We start from the raw sequence: 17,737 nt of genomic DNA, 5'->3' as shown, positions 1-17,737 counted from the left end.
GAGTGCCCGTATGCTAGGCAGGGAAACAGAGATGTTCATCCTCAGACTCAGGCTAATAGTGCACCAGCTCCTCTAGGTCGCCCAGCCCCTCCTCAGGGCGCATTATCTAGTACCGACGGTAGTCAATGCTAGAATTAGTTCTATGATTTACCATCCCGCCAGGAGCAGAAAGATTCGCCAGATGTTGTTACTAGTATGCTTTGTATTTTTCATTTTGATGTTTATGTGTTGTTAGACCCTGTGTCAAGTTTCTCTTATGTGACCTCATTAGTTGCTGTGAATTTTGAGATAAGTTTCGAAAAAATCCCTGAGCCTTTCTTGGTTTCTACCCAGTAGGTGAGTCAGTTGTTGCTAAACAAATTTATAAACAGTGTCCTATCACTGTCCTTCATAAAGTCATATTAGCAGACTTGATAGAGTTAGATATGGTTGATTTTGATCTTATCCTTGGTATGGATTGGCTCCATTCCTGTTATGCTTCTATAGATTATCGCATTCGTGTGGTGAAGTTTCAGTTCCCAGATGAGCAAGTCTTTGAGTGGTCAGGTAATTCAGTGTCTCCCAAAAATCATTTCATATCTTACCTTAAAGCCAGAAAGTTGATATCCAAAGGTTGCATTTACCACTCTTACCCATGGGGCACAACTTGTTCTTTTGTGATTTTAAAGTCTTGCCTCCGGAGCAAGAGTTATAGATCATCTGCCAAATCATTACATACTTAATTAAGGCAAAGTCAACTTTTGCCCATAGGGCACAACTTTTATTTGGGTGGACTCTATGTTAGACATTATAAAACTAGACATCGTAAGTTAGACATTATTAAATTATGTCGATACAAACTAATAATGTCTACTCTTACCCGCATGGCACAACTTATTTTGTTGGGTCTAAGTTTTCCTCTTGCAGAACATTAGCTAATTTAATACAGATTAATAGTGTTAACGTTTGCCCATGAGGCACAATTTACGATATATTATTTTATTAAAAATCAATTATTTTTTAAATGACATAATTTATTTGCACCAAGTTTAAGTTAAAAATATATTTTTGTATCAAAAAAAATTAAAAATACGTTTACTCTCTACACAAAGTTAAAGTCAAGATAAATTTCATCTCAAAGCTCGAAAGCGTCGGATTAATATAGTACATTTTGTACCAAAAAATAAAGTTAGAAATATATTTACCCTTTGCAAAGCTTGAGCTTTGAATTTATGACAAATTTCATAAAGCTACAAAAAATTTCATTTCAAAGCTTGAGCTTCGGATTTACGATAAATTTCTTAAAGCTACAACAAAAATTCATCTCAAAGCTTGAGCTTCGAATTTACGACATATTTCACAAAACTACAAAAATATTTCATCTCAAAACTTGAGCTTCGGATTTACGACACATTTCATAAAGCTACAAAATATTTTTATTTGGGGTTAAAATTTGAAAGTCACCCTAATTTGGGTCTATTTTTGAGATTCTCCCTTCACTGTCTTCGTTCATTAGAAAGTTAATAAAATTCGGTGGTTCAGTTCATACTTCAAAACAACTACTTGTAGTCAACTTCTATCCATGTTTCGCAAGCTTATCAGCTACACTGTTGTGTCTCCTTGATTTATGCAACATCATTGGGCTCCCCAGCTTGAGAAAACAATCCCTACAAGAGGGGGTTAAGTTATTGTTAGTTTGTGTGAGTGAATCCAAAGAGTTGATTACCTCTAGGAAATCCGTGGCAATTTCTAGATAAGAGACCTGCACATTAGTAGCAATAATAAGGCCAAAGTTTAGACTGGTGCATTCGGCTTCTAGAGGTGAATGGACATTAATTCTAGCGCTCTAACCATTCACCCAAAATCCAAGTGAGTCACGAAAGACCCCCCTGCACCCCCAACCTTGGTTAAGTGATTGTATGAACCATCAAAATTTAGTTTTAGGCCTTTATCAGGGGGTTTTCAAGTTGTGTGAGGTTTTGGGACTACATGAGAAGGGTTCGTAGCCAGGAAGATGAATTTCGCAGCTCGTGCAAACGGGGTGGAAAGAGGGATATTAATTTTTGAGTTATTGTAAAGGTTATGGTTTCTAATGAGCCATATATTACACATATAAAAGGGAAAGACGTCTTTCCAGGCTATTAAATTATTTACTGGAGGTGCATGGATTTTGCTACACATTCGTAACTAGTCTGCGCGGTCAGAGGTCGCGATTGACTGGATATGCGGGAGAAGGTGCATTTGATTTCAAAAATTTTAAACACTGGTACATTAAAGAAAGATATGTTGCATGGTTTCAGGCGTATTGCATAGAGCTCAGTTAGACCAGGCGTATTCCAGACTGGTCAATACTTAACACAAAAAAATTTTGTGAAACATACCGATGAGCAAGTATCTCTGGTACATTCAACATTAATTGACACTGCCCCATTATTTCATTATAGCACTAATTCAAACAATTTTACTGAATTATTGATTCTAATTTACAAACTAACAAATCTCCTGGAGAAAGAAATACATAATTTAGATCAACATTGATTACATGTCATTACACGTCGATTGAATGATGATCAATCTTTAAAGGAACTTTATTTTTCTATGTTCAGAAATCCTATAGTATTAAAGATGGTGAAAATATTAAAATCATTTCACACGTTGAAGTGAATTGGGGTTAGTCAAATCAAGATGTCTCTACCTTAATCTCTAATGTTGAGCCATTGTCTGTTAAGCAACTGATCCTGTCAAGATGAAACACAGAGAATAATAAGAACTACACGAAATTAAATGACTAATCAGAAAGATCTGATGTTACTGATACATGGCAAACTTGAGCGTTCATGACAGCTAAAAGTGGCAAAGATCAAAACTTTTTCAATAGATTAGACTACTGGAGTTTCGAAACAACAAAAAAACTAGGATATACTTACGAATTACCCCAATTGGAGTATCAAAAACATTGTTATTATTGATTTGAATGTGGCTCGCTTCCAGGCAGAAGTCGCGGAAAAAGTAAAGCTCAAGTCCAACTGGATGACTATTGGTTTCTTAAAAAAATATATCCATAATATAAACAACATATCGTATAATGAAATCTTACCATTGGATCTTGCCTCCTTGCAGCTAATGGCTACTTTTTGAAAAAATTCCTTGCTAACGTCTGTAATATAGCAGTAAAAAGCAATGAGCAATTAACTTCCAAGCAAAGGGAATGGCAAAGCCAATAAGTTTACTACTGGTAGCTCATGAAATCAAATAGTTATACGGTAAAATTTATATTTTTTTGAAAATCGCTGTAAACTACAAAGGAATGTGAAATTTTCAGTATAACAGTCCGTATGAGCCACCAGGATATTAGACTGGTGAGAATTTACTGGTCTAATATGTCAACTTACTTATACAAAAAAATTAGAAACAATTCTAGGAAAAAATTCTTCTCATAATGACTTTTACTTCAACATTACTAAACATCGTCATAATTTGATGTTGTAAAGCCATTACCTTTTGTTTTCTTTTCTCTTTCAATCGTATTCCACCTTTATGTTTATGTTTAAAATATTCATCAAGGATCCCATTTGTTTTAATTCATGGCATCTTCTGGCTTCCTCACGTTTTGACATTTTTTCTGCGTCTTTATAGTTAAAATGATAACATCAATCTGTTCAATAACTACTCTGGAGCATTCCTACGTCCCTCATATTTCCAAACTTATATTAAACCGCTCACTTAAAACCAAAACGATTTCTAACCGAATATTTCACTACTTTTCTAGGGAAGGGGTCAAATGTTTAATCTCTTTTCTCCCCCTTATTGTTCTCCATATTCATGTGGACAAGCATATGTAATTTAAACAAAACAACTCCGATCAGATATTCCAAGAAAACATTTTTCAGAGTCAGAATCCTCCCTTTTAGAATCCTTCAAGATCCAAAATAGCCTAATAAAGATCAATTCTATTGTTTCTTCTCATTCCTTGAGTAAATACAAAAAGTTAACTACTGCAAGAGAGTTCGGCATTTCTTTTTTCCCTTTCTTCACAAACAAATCAGTTTCTACTTCGATATTTATGCATATGTAGCATTATATCATAACAAAACTAAATGCAATAGAACTAGTTTCGAGAGACAAGACTATACTGCTACTAAAGCAAAACATACCATGCTTCATATTTAAAGATGGATTTTGATCATCTATATAACCAACCATCTTTGCTGGTATTCCTATCACCATACTGTAAAACCAAAAGAAAGGCACATCACAACCAGTATTCGATGCAGTATTAAAACTCCTTTACAGATAAACCAGAAGTTTAAAATATATAGTACTCAACCTGTGAAGAGGAACATCCTTCATTACAAGAGAATTTGCACCAACCATTGCACCCTCCCCTACTTTTATATTTCCAAGTATAGTTACACTAGCTCCAATAAGTGCACCTTGACCTATTTTGGGATGTCTATCACCAGTTTCTTTCCCAATTCCTACTAAGGTTATACCCTGCACAAAATATATTTAGGTGGATAAGAAATTCAGATTATCTTCAAGGATTGAGGGAGTACATATGAACTTCCATATGAGAGTTAAGTTGCCCAGCTTATATAACACAGAATGAAAATAGTCTAGGTGATGGAATGAATTATTTAGATAATAGATGCATAATGTTTCCTTCTCCTTTCACATAGAAGGATCCCACTAGTTACCACCTCTGTACATCGCTAGAGTTCACTACACAAAAACTATACTATTGTCCTTCGGTGCAGAACTTTGTGACAGGCTTCCCATCGTGCCCACGATAACATTTTCTTTTGGGTGGGTGTATAAACTGATTCTTATATATGCAGTTTGGCATGAGAGAAATGCAAGACTGTCCAACAAACTGAGACAACTAGAGAAGTTTGCAAGCAAGGTAGCTTTGTAGTTTGCGTTCAAGCTATAGAAACAATCAAACTTATTTTTGTACCACCTTGTCCTTATACATTTGGCCTTCCCAAAAAATATTGCGATCAATGTTAACTCCCATATTAACAGCCTTTCTGTCCAAGAGCAAACTCCCGCAACTACTCAAATATAATTATAATCGCAATAACAAACTCCCCATAACCTATTCGATATAATTCCTCATTATCTTCTAACAATTTCTCATCATCTTCTAATGCTAATTATACCACTAGTTTGAAATACTTAGAACTAATTTCTTGTACCACCTTGACTTTATACGTTTGGCCTTACCAAAAAAATATTGCGATCAACGTTAAATCTCATATTAACGGCCTTTCCCTCCAAGACCACCCCCCATCCCCGCAACTATTCAAACAAAATTATAACCGCAATAACAAACTCCCCAAAACCTATTTGGCACAATTCCTCAATGAAAAATATGTTACTACAACAACAACATAGCCCAACTTCAACTTGCGTTCACCTCCCCAAAAATCAAATCAATATGTTAATTATATAACGAGCTAAAATTTACTGTAATGCATCAATAAGCTAAAATTATCACAATGAATTTTGATGATGAAATTCATACCTGAAGAAATCTTACGACTAAAGTCGATTCTGCGAATTTGGAAGAAAAAACGGAAGAAAGAGATTTAACAATGAATATATTGGAGTAGGGGTAATTTCTTCTAAAAAATATCAGTTAACAAGTTAAGGTTATTTTAACAAAACCTTTTTATTTGGGGCTAAAATTTAAAATTCACCCTAATTTGGATCTATTTTTGAGAATAATCCTATACCATCAGATAACCTCAGCCCACACCACCAGCCAAGCAACACAACCCAGCCTAATACCTCGCGACCCGGCCCAATAACCCTTTTCCCTTACCCCATTTAACAACGGCAAAACTCCAACAGAGCACCAACAAACGCTACAACAGCGTACAACTTCAACGTATACCGACAGCAACATCACCAACCCGTAACAACGTTAACAATCAACAACAGCCACAACGGCGAAAACGCTAACAGCGTTCAACGCCAATCACCAGTCAACTAGCCGTTCCTCCTCAATTTACCGATTTACCCTCCTCATACAGCCATTTATGGCTAAAAATCAAAAGGCTTCAATGGTTTTCAGTCTAGGGTTCATCACTTCGGGTAATAATTAATGCCCAACGTTCCTTTTTTTGTCCCACAGTGAACTTCAAATTTTTATAAGAAATCACTCAAATTGAGTTTGAAATCCGAACCCTAATCCTTTCTCCTATAAATAGAGGTTGAGGGATAGAGGAAAGGGGAGAATTTTTTGGGGAAAAACTTGGAGGTTGGAGAGGCGCATGCTTCTAACCTAACGCAACCAAAAATTCTCGAAAAATTGAGTTCCGGCGAAATCGAGTGTGATTCCGATGGTGGAAACTTATCGTGATAGGCTCGTCACCCTAGTTCGCTGCCCGAAAAAAGGTGAATCCCTCCATCTCTTTCGATTTTCGTCACTATTAGTATCAAAATATTGCTTTTTTTTAGCGTAATGTAGTCATTACGTAGTAGTTGAATCTAGTGCTGGAATTTGTTGTTGTAGAAACTTAGGATCTTAATTGAGTTTTTTTCTTTTGTGTTCCGACCATTTAAATCTTACTATGATTGAGAATGAGGTGGCATGTATTGATAAAATCCTGAAGATCATGTTTTGCCATATATTCACTGTATGTTGTAAAATCTAGTAATTGGAATTGGATAATTGCATTCTCGTAACTGTTTTAGCTCCGGTTAAGCGGGGTTCATTACACTTAGTTTGCGTTCTTTGATATTTCACTAATAGTGGGTTATTACTCTAGTTTGGTTCATCTATCTCTTACCGGATAGAAATTTTCAAGCTTTAAGAATTTGTTCCTTGTTCAGACGGCTTTGCTATCTTGTTTCCCTAAGTGCTCGGAATGCTGCAATTTTGTTTCCTCTTTTCTCTTTGGCTCAAAGTAATAGAAACTATTTGCTCATTTGTGATGTTTGAATATGTTTTGAAGGTGATTGAGTTTTCTTTACTTGTTCTCAAGATTATCTAATCCTAAATTAATAAACGAGTTAATACATAAAAATGATCTTAAATTTAACACCAAATTATAACTTTGACCTTAAACTTTGATAGTGCACAAATATGATCTTTAATATTCAAAACTGCACAAATATGACCTCCAATCCTATGTGGCAAAATGCGTGTTCAACACGCAAAACTAGGCGCGTCCAGCTTAAAATCTAAGGACATAATACATAAATATGACCTTAAACTTTGACAGGGTACAAATATGACCTTTAACTATTCAAAACTGCATAAATCTAATCTTTAAATGACTTTTCACTATTATTTTTTCATTATTTTCGGTTAAAAATGAAAATGGCATCTAATTTTTTTGTCATTGCGGAAAAAGAGCAATATTGAAGATTTATTAATTAGGCGGGTCAGCCTCATACGAAAAAATTGAACGGGTATGTATATATATACTATAAAGCAGAGGACGAATTTAAGTTATATAATATATCTAAATATTATTTATTTAAATATTAAATTAAAGATGAAACTGTACTTATAATAAAAAAATTATAGTTTTAATAAAACGTTATTAAATTAATGTTATTAAGGATAGTAGTAGTATATTAAATTAACGTTATCAAATTAACGTAATTAAAATGTTATTAAATTAATGTTATTAAAACGTTATTAAATTAACGGGGGGCGGATCTGCGTGGTTGCCATGGGGTTTACCCGAACCCCTCGGTAAAAAAATTACGTTGTATATATATAAGATAGAAAATGTATATTATGTACGTATATTAATGTTGAACCACATGAAACAAGACACTTAGATAGCCCAGTGGTGTTATTTGCTCTTCTTGGGCGCTTCCTTCAGCCTACTGTGCGGGTTCGATCTCTGCTAGTGGCTGTATTTCTTTTAATTAAAAAAAACTAAGTGCTGCTGCTATAGAAATAAATAAAATAATAATAATAATAATAATTTTTTAAATTAAAAAAAAAAAGTTAGGTGTTGCTACTATAGAAATATATAAAATAATAATAATAATAATAATTATTATTATTATTATAATAATAAAAAAGACGTCGTTTTAACACAAAAAGGCAAAACTTTGACAGTGCACAAATATGACCTTTAACTATTCAAAATTGCACAAATATGACCTCTCTCCAAGTCAGCTCTTTTAACGACGTGATACCATGTGATTGGATTACCTTTCCACGTAGGCGCGAGTGAGACTCCGCATGGGGTTGCAAAATTGAAGGTCATATTTGTTCAGGTTTTGAATAGTTAAAGATCTTATTTGTGCACTAGCAAAGTTTAAGGTCAAAGTTATAATTTGGTTTCAAGTTTAGGATGATTTTTATCTATTAACTCTTAATAAAAATTATTCCCAACTTTGGATTTGGACTAGATAACTACTTGTTTGATAAATCCTTCATTTTTTGCTAAATTGAAGGATCTTTTTTTTATTGCTCTTTTTGCAATCCATACTTGATTACGCTCGAATGTATTCTGAAAAGAACCAAAGTATGAAGACCTTGTTCTTTAATCCGGCTAGATCTCAAATCTATGTGCTTTGTTTCCAGGATATTGATTTATCTTTAAACTTGAACAGTGCTTCTTCCCTTACTGCCCTTGGTCTGCCTTTAGCCAATTTGAGAATGAGATTCTATTTGGTTTGCTTGCTTGCATTTTATTTGGCCACTGCCCACTCGTGTTTTATATAAAAATAAATAAATAAATAAATAAAATTCAAATAGAATTGCATTGATATTGGTGTGATTAATTTAAGGTTTAGCATAATGGTATCATATTGATATAGCCAACAAGTTTGGTTTATGAGAAAACCATTTGAATTATATGTGATTATTAATTCTGCATCTCCTCTTTAGAATACACTAATTTCTATTTTCTTTTGTGCATGTGAAACTCGATCCGACTCCAAGTGGACTCTATCCCTTATGCATTTCCGCAATGGGCCAAGAAGGCCCATGTCATTTCGAGTCCAAGCCTCAACCAAAGTCCCGAAAATGGGCTGAGAGATATGAAACAAGGCTGTATACATGTGTATACAGTAGATATATGGTGAATATGAGAAAAAAGAAGCTTATTATACAGTTGAAGGACTAAAATACGTGTATATATGACCAATATATGGTCATGTATACCCCAAATATACAGGAAAACGCAGGGGAAAGAGCTGTGATATACAGCTGGTATACAGTTCAGAAAAATGGACCCAAAGTCCATAATTTTAAGCCCAAAAAATGGGCAGCTTTGTTGGTGGGCCAATTAAGGTCCAATTTCAATTCTTATAGTGTAAACAACATAAATCCCCTAGTTAATGAAACTAATTACTCAAAATTCCTTCTTGTTTTCTCTCTCCTGATTTTTGCAAAGATACTCATACATTTGGCCTGCTATTATACATTGGTCGAATGTATGATGAAACAGTAAATCCTAAATTTAAGGTAAGAGAAATCATAAATTATTTTACAGTTTCTTAATTAACGGCAATAATTAGTTAACATTAACTCGTTTATGGCTAAAACTAGTAATTGATGTTTGAATTTTAAAAATTCTTGAACATTAATTTTTTTTTATTTTTTTCTGGGAATCACGATGTGGAAAGCCAAACACGATCAATTTCTTCTACATACGTTCTTCAATACTATTAAAATCAATATGAATATCCCCATATTGTTGCGACATTTTGAAATTTGGGAGTTAGAACTTAGTTATCAGTCATACAAAAGTAACGCAATAATTGTTTCGGAAAGTATAACTTTCTTGAAATTGGTTGCTACGATCGCCATGAAATTGGATATCGATGAAGTACGTGAAAAATTGAAGTTAAATATGTAGTTGAAGGAAATTCTTCAATTGTCATAAGGAATGATAATGAAGTGAGGGTTTACGTTGAGTTGAAGATACAATTTTCTGGATTGATTAATTTTTTCGTTTTGTGTTTTCACTTTCGAAAAATCCAATAAGGAAATACAGTTTGATAAAGAAACGGGTGTTGTATTGTGTATTGATTTTATTTGTTGATTTTATAATCTATGGTAATATGGTTTTAGAAGTTTTGAAGAAGTTTATGTTCTAAAGTTGGGTTTTGTGTTGCTGAAGCTCATAAAAGTACGAATGTATAAAATGTATAATGAAAATTGGAGCAGTGCCAAGAATTGCATTTTGTCCATATATATATATTTTTAATATACATTGACTCAGTGTAAAAAAAATTGAAGCTATGTACTGAATTGTCGTAACAAAGACTGCAAGTGGGTCTCGAAGACGTCTTCTATGGATGAATCGGAAATGTGCCTAGCAATATGGCTAATGGGCTGCAGATCTAGGCCTTCTGGTAGCATGGTCTCTATACGGCCAGACAAATTGCCACAAACTAATTTTACTCTTTCACCAGTTGCATCATCTACTATCCATCTAGAACTTGTTGATAATGGTAAACAATGAGAAAAAGTTGCAAAAGAGCAAAGAAAAATAAATATTGTGGTTAATTTCATCATGTTTTTATCCAAAAAAGTGTCAAAGAACATAAGCCGAGGGTCTATTAGAAATAGCGATTACACTTATGAAATAAAATTGATTATGTTGAACGAAAAGAATTGATTGATCTCGTATATTTATAGCAGTAGTTAATGTTGATGTGATTGGATTAAACAAAATTTATCTCAAAAAACTAATCCTTATCTGATCTATTGAGGAGAATTCTGTTCGAATTATAAGTGGTAATAGTTTAAAAGAATTTGTATCCTATCAGGTTATGTAAAAGACTATACTTAATTTACCAAAAGAAGTAAAACTAGTTGGAACAAAATGTAGGTAATTTACTATAATGTGAAAAGTTTGTAGTATGCTTTGGGTCAAATGTACACCATCTCTTAATTTGTATCCAATCAGGTCACTTAAATGATAAATTATTCACAATTTCCCATAATATGTAAAGTTGGTTGAAAAATAAAATAGATGGTTTAATATAACCAGTTAAATTTGTAGTATGACTTGGTTCACAAGATACACGTTCTCTTTTAGAGTCCTAGTTAACAGATAGTAGATTGGTATGGAATAGTAATAGATAAGACTATAATCTATATTTGTATATCATGTAGATCGCTTCAAATTGCGACCTGTTATTTACTTAATCGGCTTCAAGTTAAGTGATATTTTTGTTTCTTGAAAGTCAATTAAACAGATAAGATCAACTCAACATTACTAAAATTTTATATTCAAAAATTATGTAAAAAATATAATAAGTTGCAACTCTATTCATGTCAATATAACAGCATACTCAATGCAATTCTACATATGGGCTCATATCGAAAAAATCTCTTGAACTCTACTAAACATTGGCTGATACAAACTTGAACCCTTGAGTTTGAGAATTATCAATATTTTTTTCATTTAAGCCAACACATTTCCTAACCAAAACTTTAGATGAAGAACAATAAGTATCATAATCCAAACATAACTCCTTCTCGTTCTCATTAATATTTGAAAGTTGATAATTTGAAGCAAGTTTTCATGTACTTTGCTTATTGCAATCTAAAAATAACAGTTAAACTTGTATGAGGGTAACTTATACATCTAAAAATTTAAATCAGAACCATAATTAAACAACAGATACAAATTTATGATGGTTATTTATACATCTAATAATTTATATCAGACCTTAAATAAACAACAATTACACATGTATGAGGGAAACTTACACATCTCAAAATTAATATCAAATCTAATTAAGCAACAAATATACATGTATGAGGGTAGCTTACACATTTAAAAAGTAAACTATTGTAATGTATAATGTCACCTTATACAAAATTAATACTTTATAACTGTTTGTTTTTTCATAATTGCCAATGTATAACCTATAGAAATATATTTCAGAATACCTACATTATACATTAGTGGGATGAAATAGCTAATGTATAATGTCTTATTATACATATGTCAACTTATACATAAACTCATAATCAATATCTTTGGAATACGTGGTCGACCGGAATCATCACATTTCTTCTTACTTTCCGCTTTAGAACCTGACTTCTTCAATCTAGAACTAGCCACTTCCTTCAATTTTTGCATTGTTGCCGGTTCGTTTCGATGCTTTGAACGATTCTCTGCAAAATTGGGTTCTTCGCTATCAAATGTACCAGGAACAAACCCAACAGGAATATCTTGTTTTTGAGAATCTAACTGATTAAATCCTAAACTAAAGTTAGGACGAGAATCAATTACCAATTTTACACTATATCGATTAAGCAAAAGCAAGTACAAACCAAGAAAATAAAAAATCTAACTTGTAGTATATGAAGAAAAACGAAAAAATCAAACTACGAAAGTTGAATATACTTGTAAAATACAGTAATTTCATAAAAACAAACATGCATTCAGAGAATAAACGAAACAAATCCTAAATTGGTAAAGTTGAACAAAAAAGTAAATCAATAAAATCAATTAAAGTTTCAAAACTTACAAATTGATAACCTACAGGCTCCAAGTAGATTACTTGAATTTTGCCGTGCAAAAAGGATTTTTAAATGTGGAGAAAATATCTGGTGTAATGGGAGCAAATAAGGAGCAAAATATGGAAGAAAATATAGTGTTTTAGATGTATAAGATTTATGAGAGAGAAAGTAACAAAAAAGGGGATTTATGTAATTAGTTTGAAATTTGTGTAAATACTTTACCAAATTGGTATTTAATGTAACAAGGTAACTTTAGTTTGTGTATATATGTAAATTTTATATTTTTATATCCATTTTTGTAGCTTATATTACTTATTTGTAGCTTATATTGTTTATTTATATTAACTAATATTTTAATCAATTAACCTAGACAAATACCCTAAAAATTTTGTCATTTTATTTTTATCTTAGTTTTCTTTTACCTAATTCGTATTTCCTTCACATAATTTTATTTTGTCTAAAATGGATTAATTAGTTTCTTCAATTTTCTTCTTACAACAAGTCGTTTAAAGATTAAATATTTTTAAAACGATACTTTATTTTGCTCATGTGACTAATAATTTATTCGGATTAAATTAATTTTCTTCAAATTCAAGAAACTAATTTTTCTTGTAAATTTCAAATTTCTATAATTAATAAGATACTTTTGATGCACTCTTAATGTTTTTTCCGAAAAGTGTTATTTGGACTTCCTATGATTTTAATAATAATAAAAATTATACAAACTTTTTTTTTTCATAACAAAGACAAAAAATTGTTTTCCTATTAAAGTCCCAAAGAAATGGAAACTTAGCTTAATTCAAGTAAAATGTTTCTCCTATACTAAACAAATGTCTTACTTAAATGTTTAAGTAGATAATTTTAATATCTTCTATAAAATTAAGTCTTTGTAAAATTAGCCACTTTAATTAGTCAAGTTAGTTCTTTTTTGGTACATCGTTTTAAACGGATGCTCCTAAGTGCCTTAAAAATCTTCTTAAGGTGTTAATTGAATCCTTACCCAGAATATCTAGTTTTGAAGATTTATTTATGTTTTTGAAATTTTGAAACTCTTTTAAGTTTTTTCTTGATTTTTTCTATAAAAATCAAGTGGCGACTCTGTGAACTTTCTTGAAATTATTTCGAATCTTAAATATTTTGAAATAATTTTAAGAGGTCAAAATCATTTTCTCGCCCAAAAAAATTCAAAAGGGATAAAACAAACTACATGATAAAACTTGATCTTTCAATTATTCTTGCACATAATATGAATACGGACTTCTAAATAGAGAAGAGAAGGAGAGACAGAAAGTCCAATACGGAAGAAGAAGTAAAGCGATTTGATTCTCTTTCTTCTTTTCTTTGTTTTGCTTTCTTCAAAGTTCAATCAAATAAAAAATATTCATGTTCATGTAGAAAAGCACAAATTCTGACCTATAAATGAAAGCCAATAACATTTGTTTCAACTACACAATCCGCACAGGATTTATGAAAAGAGAGAAATAGAGTGTTGTACACAAGATTCACTATTACTTTTCAGAAATCTGCCTAAGAAATTTGTTGCGAAAGCTAACACTGTTTGATCTCAAGTACGTAATTTTCTTCGAAGGATTTACAAAAAGATAGAAAAAGAATGTTGTACAAAAGATTCACCATCATTTTCAGATGTCCATTCAAGGAATTATTGCGAAAGCCAATAGCATATGATTTCGCGCACATAATACTCTTCAAAGAATTTACAAGAAGATAGAAAATGAATGTTTTATACAAAAGATTCACCATTGTTTTTCAGAGGGCCAAAACAAGTAGTATGAGGATGAAAAAAGATATTCATGATAGAAAGTGTGATGATGAAGTTAGAGATGATAAATTTGATGGGTAGACAATGAGGAGAACGTATTTAACTTTTTCTCTAAACTTGTATAAATATAATATAGTTAAAAAAAAGTATGATACTTCTCTTCTCTTCCTCTTCTTATTTTTTAGGAGTACTTTATATAATATTACCTACAATAAATTTATAATTGTATTTGAAAGTTTTGAGATGATATTTTAATAATATAAAAGAAAGAGGAGAAAATTTTGCGAAAATTCTGAAATAAATGGGGATTTTATGAATCTTAGGCAAAAAATAAGGATAAATAAAAAACAAAAATGGGTAAAACGAGAGGAAAAAAAAAAGAAATTTTTTTTTTTATCTTGTACTTTTTTTTGATAATCGGGATATATATTATATATATATGCTTCAACGTCTTACAGGGAAATTGTATGTTGGCAAGCCAATTGTACAAGCACCAACAGTAGTAACAACACACCTAGCGCTAGTATTTACAATCTGACAATTAGGATTAGTACTAGTAAACAAAATTTGGTCAGATGTATCTATTTTAACCCTTCGACAACTCAAGTCTCTATTTGTATCAGCTCTCAAAATATCCTTTACGGATTCAGGAGATTCCCAAAATAGTTGCATACTAGTAGTAGTATTCATCCGTGCCAGTGCATGAGCCAACTTATTTTGTTCTCTGTACACATGTTCCAGTAGCAGATTACCTAGTTTACGTATCAGGTACCTGCAATCAGATATTAAGGGCGAATCATCTGATGGTAGATTAAATATAGCTTGAATAATTGAAAGGCAATCCACATTAATTTGTAGTGGTGTAAAACAGATCTTGTACTCACCATTTACGTATATTTGGCCAAAATTTATGTTAATAATAAGTACTATTCATTTCCACTTTCCTTATTTTATTTCTTTTCAATTTGATTTTTTATTTTTTAATTCTTAAACTAAGGAAGAATATTATATTCTAACTTACTTCATATATTTAAGACTTGTATTTATATAATACAATGAAATCTATAAAATCTGCCTAAAAGAAAATTTAAAATTCCTTATTTATCTCTCTTCATTATTACTATAATATGTTGTTTTTCTCTCCCCTCACTATTAATGTAATTTATTAGTTTTTCTTAAATTCATCTTTTTACCTTCTATTTCTATAGTTTAAATATATTTATACATTTTATCATGATATATAATTTTCTTAATTTGTTTCTATTTATATGACTTATTAAAAATATCTCTCTATATATATATCTATAATATATTAAAAGTGTGAAGACCCTTAGAAAAGTGATTTGAATTTTTCGCCCTTCATTAAAAGACTCTTCTTTAGACAGAATTGTCTTTTTGCTATTTTTTTAATTTATATTTAATTACAACTCTATTTACATTCTTTCTACCAAAAATAAACAAAAAATGTTATTAAACACAAAACAAAAAGACACCGACATAAAATATGTTACAACTTCCGTCTATTACCTTTTATATGCAAATTTACTTTTCAAGTTAGAAGGTTCTTATAATTGATATTTTGCTTAATCTATATTATTTTATTTTATTTTTATTTTTAGAAAGAAAATAAAAGGAGCACGATTATTTTCAAAAATTTTACCTTTCATAGACAAATATTTTCAGAAACCATTAATAATTTTCTTTCTACTTATCAATTAGAAAAATATTCCTAAAATAGGACTCTATTAAGGAACTACTTCTATAATATTGGGATCTAAGTTAAACTAGAGAACAAACTAACTAATTTGCCTATTGGGAGAATATGATTTATGCTCATCTAACCTGATTCGATTGCATGTACCCTCAACTTCTTCACAGTTTTTGTCAGCATAATAGAATTCAACACACACACACACACACACATATATGTATGTATGTATGTATATATATATATATATATATATATATATATATATATATATATATATATATATCTTCTTTGTTTTTATTCAAAATTATTCTTTAGGGTCATCAATCAGACAAAAACTAGTTGAATCAAAATCGAAGCTTTGTGATCGCTATCATATTTTTTTTTTTTATAGTTTAAAGGTCGTATATGAATGTCGATTGACTTTGAAGAATTTTTTGTGTAAAGGTTAGATTTAATTGTATTGTTTTGATATCTTTATTATCTTATTATTTTATTTTAATTCACAGATTGTAGATGCATGTAGGTCGACTTTGAATTTTTTTTAGGTAAAGGTTAGGTTTAGTTGTATTATCATAATATCTCTATTATTTTGTTATTTTGTGGTTGTTTACAGTTCGGAGATGAATCTCGATCGGTTTTGAGAAATTTTTGTGTGTAAAATTTAAGTTTAATTGTACTATTTTGATATCACTTTTATCATATTATTTTGTTGCAGTTTATCGGTGAAAGATAAATGTTGGTCGGCTTTGAAGAGTTTTTTTTATGTAAATGTTAGGTTTAGTTGTATTATTTTGATATCTCTATTATCGTATTATTTTGTTATTGTTTATAGGTGGTAGATGAGTGTTGGACAACTTTGAGAAATTGTTGTGTGTAAAAATTAAATTTAATTGTATTATTTTGATGTCTCTATTAATGTATTGTTTTGTTGCAATTTACAGTTGGTATATGAATGTTGATCGACTTTTAAAAATATTTTTGATAAATGTTAGGTTTAGTAAATAAATTCTTCATCTTTACATGCTCAAAAGATATTAAATTTAATTATTATATTCTTCTTTACTATTTAAACAAATATCCTATTTAGTGTAATGTTTGAACTCATCAAAGTGAGGTATACGCGCAAGGCGCGCACACCTAAACTAGTATATATATATACTAGATTAGTGTACGTACGTTGCATGTGTATTTTGTGTATTCATTTAAATGAATAATTTGACATAATTTATTTTTTTTAAATTAAGATATATATGTGGACATTGACAGTAAGTTCTATTAAAAAATAAACTGTAAATCACAAAACAAATGAATAGAAGTTATTTTATTTTATCAGAATTGTAAGTATAATTTTATAGTATTCTTTTGATTCGTCTTTCTTAGATTTTTTTTGTAATTTCAGAACGTTGAATTTTGGACCTCCCTATGATGTGTATGATCACCAAGAATATCAAACACCACTTAAATATATTGAATTTTCTAGAGAAAATTCACCCTTGATCACTTATTGATCGAGTCTTTACCTTTTTCATATTACGTTTATTTCAGACTAAGTAAAAAGTAAAATTAATTACAAATATGAATGAATTTGTCAATGGACGATTTTGAATTTTAATAATTCTTATAATTTAGAATCTTTTGACAGAAAAAGTCAAACATACACGTTGATTATGTGCCTTGATTTTTAGGTAATCGTGTATATTGGACTATGAGTATTCGCTAGAATTCACTTATTTGGGGGTGTTTTTAGTTTTGGTAATTCAAATTTGAGATTTTTAATTTTTGTCGAGTTCTTGCAACTTATAAATAA

At 30.8% G+C, this 17,737-nt stretch overlaps 1 long non-coding RNA gene across 1 annotated transcript; it reads left to right on the top strand.

Moving 5' to 3' along the window:
* The first annotated feature begins 628 nt into the window (after positions 1 to 628).
* On the top strand, positions 629 to 9,314 carry LOC107863493. The gene is made up of 2 exons (XR_001672295.2): positions 629 to 6,381; positions 8,897 to 9,314. It is a non-coding gene; the product is annotated as an uncharacterized LOC107863493 (long non-coding RNA).
* The last annotated feature ends 8,423 nt before the right edge of the window (positions 9,315 to 17,737 follow it).

Source organism: Capsicum annuum, chromosome 3 (assembly GCF_002878395.1).
Source record: "Capsicum annuum cultivar UCD-10X-F1 chromosome 3, UCD10Xv1.1, whole genome shotgun sequence".
Classification (NCBI taxonomy): domain Eukaryota; kingdom Viridiplantae; phylum Streptophyta; class Magnoliopsida; order Solanales; family Solanaceae; genus Capsicum; species Capsicum annuum.
The sequence above is the reverse complement of the archived record's forward strand: the minus strand, read 5'-3'. Positions and strand labels throughout refer to the sequence as shown.